We start from the raw sequence: 10,910 nt of genomic DNA, 5'->3' as shown, positions 1-10,910 counted from the left end.
AACTTATGTTATGTGATCACATGGGCTTGACAAGCCCTCATTCGGACGGTTCGCTACCGTTAGCGGATGAAATATATTTTCGAGTATATAGTGTAGGTTCTAACACTATGATAATGGGGTACGTGAACAGTTAAGTCTTGATAATTGGGTGCTCCACAAACGAACAACAACTTTGGAATGCAAACGATTTAGATAATCAACGTTATAGAAATACAAAATCTAGTGGTTCAAAAACAACGTTTACAAATACACCTATGATTTCACCAACGTTTTTCGTTGACAGTTTTCTATATGTTTCTTAGGTTCATACGTGGCTACTTGATACATGCTTCCCTACACTTTGATTACTTGTTTGGGGTCAAGCATACATGCATACGCTAGTGATAGCACCGTTGGATTCAAACTTAAATGATTACATGCATACGCTATTGATAGCATTCGAAATTTTTCAACATATATTATGTCGCAAGTTATTTCATTTATACTTGATAACTTTTGTAAACTTAAACTCTTTGTCGAATTGTTTGGTAACTTAAAACTTTGCAAGTCATACACATTTCAAATGAATGCGACATAATTTTGGTCAAACGCGTCTCATTTAGGGACTATGACCACGTAACGAGACCTAAGTTAACGACACCGCCAATGACGTTTTTGCCGGGTCGTTACAGATGGTATCAGAGCGTTGGTTTTAGGGAACTAGGATATGCATTAATGTGTCTAACAGAGTCGTTAGGACGCATTAGTGAATCTAGACTACAACCCAATAGTAGGCCATTGCATTCTGACATACATTTGCTATAGATAGCACTTACTTGACTACTTGTGCATTAATACTTGAAAATTTCTACGGTAAACTTCTTAATTGTACCTAAGTCTCATGCGAATCCGTATTCTATCATTTTCTGGTAACACACGTAAACTTAAGATTCATACGCGTAAGGATCACGCGACTTCATTCGCTACCTTAGTTTGGAAATTCTGCCTTCCCATGTTATTCGTCACCGTCTCAGCTTATTACCTACCAGTGTGGTGAAACTTTCACAACTATTACGGTCACTACTCACTACTGATATTACACTAGTGCTCCTCACTATATATCACCATACGTTATTACTACCACTACTATCAATGAATATCGTCTATCACTACTTATCACTACTGTTGCGTACTACTCGTTACCATGATTCATTACTCTCTTTATACCTGGGATACCACTAATCGACTTTGAACGTTTTGACGTGAACAATCAGTTATACATTTCCCCCGGGAAACACATTCTCAGAGATTGCACTAGCTCTATCGATTAAATATGAGTCTTGTTAAAGATGTCGTTGTACCTTGTTGATTTGCAATCTCCACGATTACATAAACTTAATCATATGGAGAGGTGTTGGAATGGAGGTACGAACTAGCGAAATATAACGACACTTGATCGACGTGGTTATATTACGATAAGCCATACCAAAGTCCCAATGGCTCAAAATAATGGTGAGTAAAGAATTCAGAATCTATTTGATACCTCTAGACTTAGAGAACTTCGATGTGATAATTGGTATGGATTTGTTAGCCAAGACAAAATCCAACATTTCCTGTGATCTCAAAAACTATTCGTATCCTTATCAAGGACGGTGAACCCTTGATCGTTTGTAGCAAAAAGGGTTGCACCGGGCTCAACCTCATTTCGTGCCTCAACGTTGAAAAATACCTTCGGATAGGTTGTTTTACAATTCTAACTAATGTTAAGAAAGCCGAAACCGATGAAAAACGTATCGAGGACGTACCGATTGTCAGTGACTTTTCCGATGTTCTTCCCGAGGGACTACCGAAACTTCCACCTCATAGGCCGTTGAATTCCAAATCGATCTTGAATTCCACCGTATAGGCTCACTCCATCCTAAATGCAAGAATTACAAAGTCAATTCCAAGAACTACTTGATCGTGGTTTTATCCAACCTAGTCGTTCACCATGGGGAGCCCCAATCCTATTCGTTAAGGAGAAAAATGTTTCCCTAAGAATGTGTATCGATTATCGTGAAGTAAATAAATTACCGGTTGAGAACCGATATCCTCTTCCCCATATCGATAACCTCTTGATCAATTTCAAGGACCTCGTGTGTATTCCAAAAATCGACCTCCATTCCGATTATCATCAATTGAGGGTTAAGGGAGAAGATGTCTCCAAAACTGTTTTTCGAACTCGCCACGGTAGTTATGAATTTCTTTTAGTGCCGTTCAGTTTAACTAACTCCCCGGCTATATTCATGGATCTTATGAATCGCGTATGCAAGCCGTATCTAGACAACTTCTTCATCGTATTCCTCCAAGACAACCTAATACACTCCGAAGGAGAAAAGAACACGAACAACATCTTCGTCTTATGATCGAACTCTTGAGGAGAGAACAACTCTATGCCAAATTCTCTAAGTGTAAATTTTGGTTAAACGAAGTCCAAATTCTAGACCATGTTATTAGTGGTCAAGGTATTAAAGTCGATCCCGCAGAAAACGAAGCCATACATATTTGGGAAACCCCCACGACCCGGATTATATTAGTAAATTTTTGGACCTTGCCAGTTATACCAGAGATTCATTTCCGACTTTTCTGTTTTTTCGTCATTTAACCTCGTTAACTCACAAGGAAAGAAATTCGTTTGGTCCGCCAAAGAAGAGTCGGCATTTCAAATCTTAAGGAAAAAGTTAACCACCGCACCTATCTTATCTCTTTTCGAATACACTGATGATCTTGTTACATATTGCAACGCCTCCAAACAAGGTTCTGGGTGTGTGTTAATACAATGAAGGGAAGTTATCGCTTACATTTCCCGATAATTGAAACCTACGAACAAAAACCACACGATACACGATCTCTAACTTGGAGCCGTTGTCTTTACACTTAAGATGTGGAGACACTATCCTTATGGAACCAAAGGTACCGATCTCACTGACCACAAAAGCCTCCAACACATTTTCAATCAAAAACAACTTAACACGAGACCACGATGGTGGACCGAAAGATTTAATGATTATGATCGTGAACTTCATTACCATCCGGGCAGGACAAATGTTGTAGCCGATGCCTTGAGCCGAAAGGAAGGAATTAAACCTCTCCGTGTCCGAACCTTGAACGTGATTATCCACACCAACCTCGCTAGTCGAATTCGTTCAACACAAAATAGAACCCAAATATGAAAATATTTCTAAGTGAACACCTGAAAGGCCTCCTCTCTCGACTTAAAATCAAAAGACTGGAATTCGTTAATTTGCCTGAAGAAATTTGGGTACCTAATCATGGGGCTCAATCGACCTTCTCATCACCACGTACCGTGTTACATGACTCCGTCATTTTCGTTGCTACCATCTAAAAACTTCGAGAATATTGATAACACACAATCCAAGGATACATCTTTCCTCATTGACTTACCATTCTTATGCTTCCGATAAACGGCCAACTACTACTCAACTCCGAAATATATATAACTACGTATACTATCTCGTTTTCGCACACTTTTATCGACGAACTACAAAATGATTGATATGCTCACATCGGGGCTGAAACTTCTCTCGCATTACACTCGTACTTCCATGTAAGGAAACCTTTTATCTAAATTCTCGATGGAGAGAGAGACTCTTCATGTTATACTAGTATTCGCCTCGAGGGTGAATAGTCATAACGAACGTTTTCAGAAACCGATAAGAAACTTGTCCAAACAAACTTATTCAAAGCTATCTTAAAGAAATTCTATCTCGACATGGCGTGCCATTGCCATTTAATTTAGGATCGAGATACTCGTTTCACTTCTAAATTTCAGAGTGCCTTACAAGAAACCTTGGGGGACACGTTCAAACATGAGCATTTGATAATGCTAAAAACGAACATATATTTCATAGCATTATTCCTCAAGAAAGACAAGCTTTTAGTTGCAATTGTTCTATTTAAAAGTGATATTCGTTTAAATAATAAAAGGTGAAGACAAAAGACAGATTCGACGAATTGAAGACGCAAAGGTCCAAAAAGCTCAAAAGTACAAAATACAATCAAAGTGGTTCCAATTATTGATAAGAAACGTCTCGAAACTACAAGAGTACAAGATTCAAAACGCAAAGTACAAGATATTAAATTGTACGCAAGGATGTTCGAAAATCTGGAACCGGGACATGAGTAAACTCTCAACGCTCGACGCAACGGACTAAAAATTACGAGTCAACTGTGCACATGAATATAATATAATATATAAATAATTCTTAAAAATTATATATATATTATATTAATATTTAAAATCGTCGGCAAGAAAGAAGCCAAAGCTGGTGAGCTGGAATTTCAAACTCCGCGACTCGCGGAGTTTGAAGGCAAAAAATTACGCGAGTCGCGGAGATTCCCTGGACTCAAATCCCTATAAAAGCAAACGCAGTTTGATCGTAAAAATCATCCATAATATCAATCTCTCTATCTATACACGTAGTATATATTTATATTTATATTTTAATTTTAATTATAATTTTAATTCTAATAATAAGGGTATGTTAGCAAATGTTGTAAGGGTGTAAGTCGAAATTCTGTCCGTGTAACGCTACGCTATTTTTAATCATTGTAAGTTATGTTCAACCTTTTTAATTTAATGTCTCGTAGCTAAGTTATTATTATGCTTATTTAATCCGAAATAATCATGATGTTGGGCTAAAAATATTAAAATTGGGTAATTGGGCTTTGCACCATAATTGGGGTTTGTACAAAAGAACGACACTTGTGGAAATTAGACTATGGGCTATTAATGGGCTTTAAATTTGTTTAACTAAATGATAGTTTGTTAATGTTAATATAAAGATTTACAATTGGGCGTCCCTATAAATAACCATTTACACGCGATCGGACACGATGGGCGGGGTATTTATATGTACGAATAATTGTTCATTTAACCAGACACGGGAATGGATTAATAGCCACTAGAATTATTAAAACAGGGGTGAAATTATGTACAAGGACACTTGGCGTAATTGATAACAAAGTATTAAAACCTTGGGTTACATTCAGTCGACATCCTGGTGTAATTATTAAACAATGTATTAAAATCTTGTTACAGTTTAAGTCCCCAATTAGTTGGAATATTTAACTTCGGGTATAAGGATAATTTGACGAGGACACTCGCACTTTATATTTATGACTGATGGACTGTTATGGACAAAAACCAGACGGACATATTAAATAATCCTGGACAAAGGACAATTAACCCATGGGCATAAAACTAAAATCAACACGTCAAACATCATGATTACGGAAGTTTAAATAAGCATAATTCTTTTATTTCATATTTAATTTCCCTTATTTTATATTTAATTGCACTTCTAATTATCGTACTTTTATTTATTGTTATTATATTTAATTGCACTTTTAATTATCGTACTTTTTAATTATCGCAAGTTTATTTTATCGCACTTTTATTTATCGCAATTTCATTATCGTTATTTACTTTACATTAAGTTTTGTATTTATTTTTAATTTTGGTTTTAACTACGACTAAAGTTTTAAAATCGACAAACCGGTCATTAAACGGTAAAAACCCCCTCTATAATAATTATATTACTTATATATATATTCGTATTTTTATAAATTTAAACTAATATAGCGTTAAGCTTTGTGAAAAAGATTCCCTGTGGAACGAACCGGACTTACTAAAAACTACACTACTGTACGATTAGGTACACTGCCTATAAGTGTTGTAGCAAGGTTTAAGTATATCCATTCAATAAATAAATAAATATCTTGTGTAAAATTGTATCGTATTTAATAGTATTTCCTAGTAAAATTTAAGCTATTTTATATACACCTCGCATAACATCAAGTATTTTTGGCGCCGCTGCCGGGGAACTTAATTTCTTGCTTAAACGCCGGAAGCGCAATGCTATATAAAAAAAAATTATTTTTTACTAATATAAAAAATTACGCTTTTGTAAAAATACGTTTTAAATATTCAAAAATATAAAAAGAAAAACAAAAATATAAATATTTTTAAGAGTTTGTTAAATATTTAAGTTTTATAAAGTTTCTTTATTTTTATTTTATAAAAAATATAAGTTTTATTTAAATATTTTGTGTTTATTTAAAATATAAAAAAATTTAAAAAAAAAACAAAAAAAAAATATATATATAAATCTATTTTTTTAGATTGTTATTTTTATAAAATTATAAAGTATTTCTATTTTTATTTTAGTTTTTAAAACATAAGTTTTATTTAGTTTTTTTAAATATTTTATTTAAATATTTAAACAGAAAATATAAAAAAAAACTGAAACGAACGATTTTTGGCCTGCACCTAATCTGAAATTTCGAACCCCGCGACTTGCGGAGTTTTCCAGCTTCGAGAACCGCGACTCGCGGAGTTATCTCTGACACGTGACCAGAAACCCTAATCTGCATCATTACGTAATTATTATCATTATTAATAATTAAAAACCCTAATTAGGTTTTAATTTTTAATTAATTAAGTTCAGTTTATTTATTTAATTTGTATATTTAGTTTAATTAATTTAAATAAATTATAAAATTAACACTTTTATAAAATAAATAATATAAAAATAATATTTTTATAAAAATTGTACTTTTTACAACTTTTAGTATATTTTTATATTTTGTCTCTTTTTAATTGTTTTAGCGTAATTTTTGTATTTTTCGCTCATTTTTAGTTTTAAGTTATAGTTTTTGCCATAGTTATTTTTATTACTAGATTTTTAGGCTTTGCCGTAAAATCCCTTAAGTGCTTTTTCTTTAGACTAAGATCTAGGTGCTTTAGAATTTTGCGACGCCTTTTTAAGTTTTAGTACCTTTTTAAGTTATTTCCATTTGGGATATAGTTTTACTTGTAAGCTTTAATATTTTTAGACGCAACTTTTAGTTTTAAATTTTTAGTTCCTTTTTAAGTTTAGACGCGCTATTTTCTTATTTCTCGACGCCTTTTAGTTATGTATCAATTATCACTCCAATTAGTAATCTCAATTTGCGATTATAATTTTAAGTTAGTGATAGTAATAAGGTTGGGTTAGTCGAGTGTTTTAAAGTTTTATAGTCATTCTCTTTTTTCTTTCTTATTTTTCGACGCCTTTTATTTTTCAACCCTTCTCTTTTTCGACCTTTTTCGACGCACTCTTTTTCTTTCTTATTTCTCGCTATTCTAGTTTTTAGGACTTAGAATTTTCTCTACTTCTTATCTAAAATCTTAAAATTACGAAAATTTATTTTAAGTGGTTAAATTGATAGACATCAAAATTTTCTGGTTCGTAGTAATAGTTGGATTTATACGTGGACCGGGTTATTGGAGCCAAACAGTCCTCAATTATATTGAGACCAAACGAATCCTGCCCCTCTGCTGCATCTTTTGGCTATTCGAAACGTGGGCAAAATCAGAAAAGTCTATTAATTGGATAACTTATATAATTTTTCTTTCCTTTTAAAAACTAATAGGATATTCAGTGAATGCACCGAGCAAGACGTTCACCACCTTTAACTAGATCAAGACATCTAGCAAATATTACCGCCGTTGATGTTCCTTTAGAATCGTCATCCAGTTGACCAAGTACTCCAGTTCAAATTTCTGATAATCCATTTTTTGAACCCGACCTCACAATTGAGAATCCGGATAATATTCAGGGACAAATCATAGATTCTGAACCATTAAATTTTCCTCCGGAACCACCAATCATTCAAACAGAGATTTTTGAGGAACGAACCATTAAATCAGAATCCTCTAGTGATTCCGATTCAACAAATTCAATTATGGAGAATCTAGAACCTTTAAGTATGGAAGACCGAATGAGAGCTAAACGTACTGGCCAAGGTCACGCAATTACTCATCCAGACATTAATGCGCCAGATTATGAAATCAAAGGACAAATTCTACACATGGTGACTAATCAATGCCAATTTAGTGGTGCGCCGAAGGAAGATCCAAATGAACATCTTCGTACCTTTAATAGGATCTGCACACTATTTAAAATAAGAGAAGTGGAGGATGAACAGATATATCTCATGTTATTTTCCTGGACTTTAAAGGGAGAAGCCAAAGATTGGTTGAAATCGTTACCTGAAGGGGCGATTGATACATGGGACGTTTTAGTTGAAAAATTTCTTAAACAATTCTTTCCGGCATCTAAAGCCGTAAGACTTCAAGAAGAAATTGTTACGTTCACACAGAAACCAAACGAAACTCTATATGAGGCGTGGACAAGATTTGAAAAATTATTAAGAGGATGTCCGCAACATGGTTTAGACACCTGTCAAATAGTACAAATATTCTACCAAGGATGCGACATCACTACAAGGAAAGACATCGATATAGTAGCTGGTGGTTCTATTATGAAGAAAACCAAAACTGGTGCTTACAAAATTATTGATAACACTGCTTCCCACTCACATGAGTGGCACCAAGAAAAAGATATCGTTAGATCATCTAAAGCAGCTAGAGCCGATTCTAGCCATGACTTAGATTCCATTTCCGCAAAGATAGATGCTGTCGAGAGACGAATGGAAAAGATGACTAAAGATATCCACTCAATAAGAATTAGTTGTGAGCAGTGTGGAGGACCACATTTGACAAAAGATTGTCTCAGTATTGAACTAACAATGGAACAAAGAGAGAATGTTTCATATCTAAACCAAAGGCCTGGAAATAATTATCAGAATAATTATCAACCGCCAAGACCTATTTACAATCAAAACCAGAATTATAACCGAAATATTCCATACAATAACCAACAAGGTCCTAGCAATCAACAAGTATCCAATAATACTTACAATCAGCAAAGACCTAATTTTCAAAACAAACCACCACAAACCGATGATAAAAAGCCGAATTTAGAAGATATGATGACAAAGCTAGTTGAAACTCAAATGCAGTTTTTCACATCTCAAAAACAAACTAATGAACAAAATGTTCAAGCATTTAGAAATCAACAAGCTTCTATTCAAAATCTGGAACAAGAAGTAAGTAACCTAGCAAGGTTAATAGGTGAAAGAAAACCGGGAAGTTTACCTAGTGATACAAATGCTAACCCCCGGAATGAAACAGCTAAAGCCATTACCACAAGAAGTGGTACAACACTTAAACCACCTGAAATACCTGTAACTTCTGATGAAGCTATTCCTACTCCACAAGAACCACAACTGAACAAGATAAGGAAAAAGAACCGGTAGTTGAAAAGGTTAATGAAGATAACACAGCTAAGGATAAACCTTATGTTAAACCATACCAATCACCACTTCCTTACCCGAGTAAAATGAAGAAAGAGAAACTTGAAGCCGAGCAATCCAAATTCTTGGATATGTTTAAACAGATAAATGTAAATCTTCCTTTCATTGATATGATTTCAGGAATGCCTAGATATGCTAAATTCTTGAAAGATCTAATCTCGAATAGAAAGAAAATGGAAGAACTCTCGGCTGTTACTATGAATGCTAATTGTTCAGCAGTGCTGTTGAATAAGATACCAGAAAAATTATCTGATCCAGGAAGTTTCACAATTCCATGTTTTCTGGGTAGTCTTAGTTCAATAGAAGCATTGGCAGACTTAGGTGCTAGTATAAATTTAATGCCGTTTTCACTATACACTAAAATAGACCTTGGAGAATTGAAACCAACAAGAATAAGCATACAACTAGCCGATCGATCAATAAAATATCCTAGAGGGATAATGGAGAACATGCTAGTTAAAGTTGGCACTTTAGTATTTCCAGTAGATTTTGTTGTTCTAGACATGGAAGAAGATTCTTAAGTTCCTCTCATATTAGGAAGACCATTCTTAAACACGGCTAAAGCAATGATAGACGTGTTCGGTAAGAAATTGACCCTAAGTATAGAGGACGAGAGTGTTACCTTTTCAGTTGATAGAGCAATGCAACAACCGCAATCTGCAGATGATACATGTTATTATATTCAAACTATAGATTCACATGCAGAATTATTAGAAGAATTTCCAGAATTACAAGGAACAGGAGAATGTTCTTTAGGAGAAGGAATTGAACCAATTGATGAAGTTGAAATGTTAGCTACACTTATAGCTAATGGATATGAACCAACAACAGAATAAATTCAAATGCTAAAAGAAGAAGACAGATATCGATATAAATCATCGATAGAAGAACCACCGAAATTAGAGTTAAAGCCACTTCCAAACCATTTGGAATACGCTTATTTACATGGTGAATCTGAATTACCTGTAATAATATCGTCTTCTCTTACTGAAAATGAGAAATCACAACTCATTTCTGTGTTGAAAGCTCATAAACCAGCCATTGCATGGAAGATTCATGATATTAAAGGAATAAGTCCTTCGTATTGCACACATATAATCCTTATGGAAGAAGGTCATAAAACGTATGTGCAACGCCAACGAAGACTAAATCCGAATATGCAAGATGTAGTAAAAAAAGAAATTATTAAACTGCTAGATGCAGGTTTAATTTATCCAATCTCTGATAGTCCATGGGTAAGCCCAGTTCAATGCGCGCCTAAGAAAGGTGGCATGACTGTTATCACAAATGAAAAAAATGAGCTTATTCCTACTAGGACTGTAACAGGATGGCGTGTATGTATTGATTATAGAAAACTAAATGACGCCACCAGAAAAGATCACTTTCCCTTACCTTTTATTGATCAAATGTTGGAAAGATTAGCCAGAAATAGTTACTATTGTTTTCTAGATGGATTTTCAGAATATTTTCAAATTCCAATAGCACCCGAAGATCAAGAGAAAACCACGTTCACGTGCCCTTATGGTACTTTTGCTTACAAACGCATGCCATTTGGACTTTGCAACGCCCCTGCAACCTTTCAAAGGTGCATGATGGCGATTTTTCACGACATGATAGAAGAATGCATGGAAGTTTTCATGGATGACTTTTCAGTCTTCGGTGATACATTT

The 10,910-nt window shown here is 34.4% G+C and overlaps 1 non-coding gene across 1 annotated transcript; it reads right to left on the bottom strand.

Moving 5' to 3' along the window:
* Positions 1-8,151: 8,151 nt before the first annotated feature.
* Positions 8,152-8,258, bottom strand: LOC139887228 (small nucleolar RNA R71). Its single transcript, XR_011773067.1, has one exon. It is a non-coding gene; the product is annotated as a small nucleolar RNA R71 (small nucleolar RNA).
* Positions 8,259-10,910: the final 2,652 nt, after the last annotated feature.

Source organism: Rutidosis leptorrhynchoides, chromosome 1 (assembly GCF_046630445.1).
Source record: "Rutidosis leptorrhynchoides isolate AG116_Rl617_1_P2 chromosome 1, CSIRO_AGI_Rlap_v1, whole genome shotgun sequence".
Classification (NCBI taxonomy): Eukaryota; Viridiplantae; Streptophyta; class Magnoliopsida; order Asterales; family Asteraceae; genus Rutidosis; species Rutidosis leptorrhynchoides.
This window is presented reverse-complemented; position numbering and strand designations above follow the sequence as displayed.